Raw genomic sequence first — 5,055 nt, 5'->3', positions numbered from 1 at the left:
AACAATTTGATTTTAAAATGTCGATATTTAGGGTACCTAGGTGGCTCAGTCCATTAAGCAACCAACTCTTGATGTTGGCTTAGGTCATGAACTCACAGTTTGTGAGATCAAGCCTTGGGTCAGGCTCTGTGCCGACGGTGCAGAGCCTGCTCTAGATTCTCTCACTCCTCTCTCTCTGCCCCTCCCCAGTTTGTGCTTTCTCTCAAAATAAATAGATAAACTTTTTTAAAAAATGTCAATATTTGGGGGCGCCTGAGCGGCTCAGTCAGTTGAGTAACTGACTCTTGATTTTGGCTCAGGGCATGATGAGCCCCACGGAGCCTGTTTAAGATTCTCCTTCTACCCCTGCCCTGCTCATGGGCGTGTGCACACATGTGTTTGCTTTCTCTCTAAAAAATACAAATTAATCAATCATTAATTAACTAATTAATCTCAATATGTGCAATGCATATGGAAGTATATCTGTTGCAATTATTTAAACATAGGGTTAAAAAACCTTCAGCTACCAATTGATAAAGTTGAGTGATTGCAGTTTTTCAAAAGGCTTTTAAGGAGAACACAAACCAAAACTTTTGATGTATATCTGTGAATCTTGCCTATACCTGCCCATAAGGGAAAGGCTGCTGAAAATTATTTCAGAAGGCAAAATTTTCCTTTTCAAACATCAACAATCTTGATTATGGATTTAAGTAGATTAATATCTCTTTGTTGAGTTTCAGTGCATTTTTTCCTACCTGAGCTCTCTCCTTTTTTTCTCAAGTTCATCTCTAGCTGAAGCCTCATGCTTGACTTGGACTTCTTGTGTCAGTGCTCTGCTTGGAACTCTGGACATACCCTTCTCTAACCTGTGTTCCCCACTCAGCTTAGATCTCCCAATCCTCACCATTGCCCACCTGGTCAAAGCTCAGACATTCATCAATTTTTTATCTGGCATGCTGCACTTGACCTACGCTCGCCTTCAGGACTCTTGATAACTTCACAGTTGGCCTCAATAAACCCATATTTACTTTGGCCTGTGTACTACATGAACTATTCTGCCCACATGTCTGGCTCCCTTCTCAATCCTGCTCCCACTTTGTATGTCTTATTTGATCACAGCCCAAAATACTTGGATCCAGGGTTAGAAAAAAAGTGATCAATTACAGCTATAGATTGGTGAGAAAAGTACTGCTTTATAAGTTAGACTTTGTTAGCCTTAAATTCTTTTTTTTTCTTTGAACCTCTTTTTTTTAATTTTATTTTTTATTTTTTAAAATTTACATCCAAATTAGCATATAGTGCAACAATGATTTCTGGAGTAGATTCCTTAGTGCCCCTTACCCATTTAGCCCATCCCCCCTCCCACAACCCTTCCAGGAACCCTCAGTTTGTTTTCCATATTTATGAGTCTTCTGTTTTGTCCCCCTCCCTGTTGTTATATTATTTTTGCTTCCCTTCCCTTATGTTCATCTGTTTTGTCTCTTAAAAGTTCTCACATGAGTGAAGTCATATAATATTTGTCTTTCTCTGACTGACTAATTTCATTTAGCATAATACCCTCCAGTTCCATCCACGTAGTTGCAAATGGCAAGATTTCATTCTTTTTGATTGCTGAGTAATACTCCATTATGTGTGTATGTGTGTGTGTGTGTGTGTGTGTGTGTGTGTGTATACACATATATATCACATGTTCTTTATCCATTTATCCATCGATGGACATTTGGGCTCTTTCCATACTTTGGCTATTGTTGATAGTGCTGCTATAAACATGGGGGGGCATGTGTCCCTTCGAAACAGCACACCTGTATCCCGTGGATAAATGCCTAGTAGTGCAATTGCTAGGTTGTAGGGTAGTTCTATTTTTAGTTTTTTTGAGGAAACTCCATACTGTTTTCCAGAGTGGCTGCACCAGCTTGCATTCCCAACTTATTGTCTTCTTTTAGAGATGTTTGCAATTATGAATGATGATTGCCTAGATACATTCATACATTAATTATGATTTGAAAAAAAATGGCGATATTCTTTAATTTCTTCTTCAGTCATTAACTGGATATCTACAAGGAAAAACCTCTCCCTCAAATATTTGGTAAACCTGAGATGCATTTGTAGAAAAGGCAGGATAAGTGTTTAATTCTTTCCCTTTACCAAGTTTGTTTTTTTTTTAAATGTTTATTGACTTTTGAGAGAGAGAAAGAGAGTGCAAGCAGGGGAGGGGCAGAGAGAGAGGGAGACACAGAATCTGAAGCAGGCTCCCAGCTCTGAGCTGTCAGTGCAGAGCCTTATGCAGGTCTTGAACTCACCAACCGTGAGATCATGACCTGAGCTGAAGTCAGTGGCTTCACCGACTGAGTCACCCAGGTGCCCCCCCAACACCTTTACGAAAAAAAAAAAATCATCTTATAAATTTATAAATTCATCTTATAAATTTATAAATTCATCTTATAAATTCCCAGTCCTAGATCTAGAGTCAGCTATTCTTCAAGGAACCTTGATTCTTTTTATTGGAAATTGGTATTTAGAGACTCAAATGTAGGCACTGGGTGTTCTCATTGCTACTGGGTTGTCCATTGCTTCTTGAACTTTTCAGTGGACAGAGTAGAAAGTCTTTTATTTTTTAATTTTAAGATAAATTATATCATGTGCTGATAATATTTTCAATTCACATTCAGAACTGCAGGAGTTTTTGCTTTTAACCTTGTATGACTTTACATTTGTATCTCCTTTCTCCAATGCTGAAATTTCCAGTTCTCATTGACAAAAACACAGTCACTCATTTGCTTTATCCCATAACACACACAAAGTGTTCCCAGAATGGCACCAGCAACATCATCACAACACATGAATACATCAAGAGCTTACAAATTTTCTTGTGCAGTCCTTTAGTCCTTAGGTTATAGCCATAGAAAATATACATTGAAATCACTTGTATTAAACCAGTTAGGGTAGTTCTTCTCTGGAAGGTTATGACACTAACATGATAAACAGTTAACTTCATTTTTCATTTGCTTTTAATGTTCAGGAGCTGCTTTTCTAAATTAAAATTTTCCTACTATTTATTTATTTATTTTATTCATTTATTTTTCATTTACATCCAAGTTAATTAGCATATAGTGCAATAATGATTTCAGGAATAGAATCCAGTTATTCATCCCCTACATATACCACGCAGTGCACATCCCAACAAGTGTCCTCCTTAATACCCATACCCATTTAGCCCACCCCCCGACCCAAATCCCTCCAGCAACCCACACTTTGTTCTCTGTATTTAAGAGTCTCTTATATTTTGTCTCTCTTCCTATTTTTTTTTATTATTTTTGTTTCCTTTCCCTTATGTTCATCTGTTTTGTATCTTAAATTCCACAAATGAGTGAAGTCACATATTTGTCTTTCTCCGACTGATTTTGCTTAGTATAATACCCTCTAATTCCATCCACGTAGTTCCAAATGGCAAGATTTCATTCTTTTTGATTGCTAAGTAATATTCCATTGTATGTATACCACATCTTCTTTATCCATTCACCCGTTGATGGACATTAGGCTCTTTCCATAATTTTGCTATTGTCAATAGTGCTGCTATAAACATTGGGGTGCATATGCCCTTTAAAACAGCACACCTGTATCCTTTGTTTATTTGTTTTGTTTTGTTTTGTTTTTTTAAGCTCTCAAAACTTATTTTATTTTTTTAATATGTGAAATTTATCATCAAATTGGTTTCCATACAACACCCAGTGCTCATCCCAAAAGGTGCCCTCTTATATACACATCACCTACCCTACCCTCACTCCCACCCCCCATCAACCTTCAGTTTGTTCTCAGGTTTTAAGAGTCTCTTATGCTTTGGCTCTCTCCCACTCTAAACTCTTTTTTTTTCCTTCCCCTCCCCCATGGGTTTCTGTTAAGTTTCTCAGGATCCACATAAGAGTGAAAACATAGGGTATCTGTCTTTCTCTGTATGGCTTATTTCACTTAGCATAACACTCTCCAGTTCCATCCACATTGCTACAAAGGGCCAGATTTCATTCTTTCTCATTGCCATGTAGTACTCCATTGTGTATATAAACCACAATTTCTTTATCCATTCATCAGTTGATGGACATTTAGGCTCTTTCCATAATTTGGCTATTGTTGAGAGTGCTGCTATAAACATTGGGGTACAAGTGCCCCTATGCATCAGTACTCCTGTACCCCTTGGGTAAATTCCTAGCAGTGCTACTGCTGGGTCATAGGGTAGGTCTATTTTTAATTTTTTGAGGAACCTCCACACTGTTTTCCAGAGTGGCTGCACCAATTTGCATTCCCACCCACAGTGCAAGAGGGTTCCCGTTTCTCCACATCCTCTCCAGCATCTATAGTCTCCTGATTTGTTCATTTTGGCCACTCTGACTGGCGTGAGGTGATACCTGAGTGTGGTTTTGATTTGTATTTCCCTGATGAGGAGCGACATTGAGCATCTTTTCATGTGCCTGTTGGCCATCCAGATGTCTTCTTTAGAGAAGTGTCTATTCATGTTTTCTGCCCATTTCTTCACTGGGTTACTTGTTTTTCGGGTGTGGAGTTTGGTGAGCTCTTTATAGATTTTGGATACTAGCCCTTTGTCCGATATGTCATTTGCAAATATCTTTTCCCATTCCGTTGGTTGCCTTTTAGTTTTGTTGGTTGTTTCCTTTGCAGTGCAGAAGCTTTTTTATCTTCATGAGGTCCCAATAGTTCACTTTTGCTTTTAATTCCCTTGCCCTTGGAGACGTGTCAAGCAAGCAATTGCTGCGGCTGAGGTCAGAGAGGTCTTTTCCTGCTTTCTCCTCTAGGGTTTTGATGGTTTCCTGTCTCACATTCAGGTCCTTTATCCATTTTGAGTTTATTTTTGTGAATGGTGTGAGAAAGTGGTCTAGTTTCAACCTTCTGCATGTTGCTGTCCAGTTCTCCCAGCACCATTGGTTAAAGAGACTGTCTTTTTTCCATTGGATGTTCTTTCCTGCTTTGTCAAAGATGAGTTGGCCATACGTTTGTGGGTCTAGTTCTGGGGTTTCTATTCTATTCCATTGGTCTATGTGTCTGTTTTTGTGCCAATACCATGCT

Source organism: Herpailurus yagouaroundi, unplaced genomic scaffold (assembly GCF_014898765.1).
Source record: "Herpailurus yagouaroundi ecotype Mexico unplaced genomic scaffold, PumYag 182, whole genome shotgun sequence".
Classification (NCBI taxonomy): Eukaryota; Metazoa; Chordata; class Mammalia; order Carnivora; family Felidae; genus Herpailurus; species Herpailurus yagouaroundi.
The sequence above is the reverse complement of the archived record's forward strand: the minus strand, read 5'-3'. Positions refer to the sequence as shown.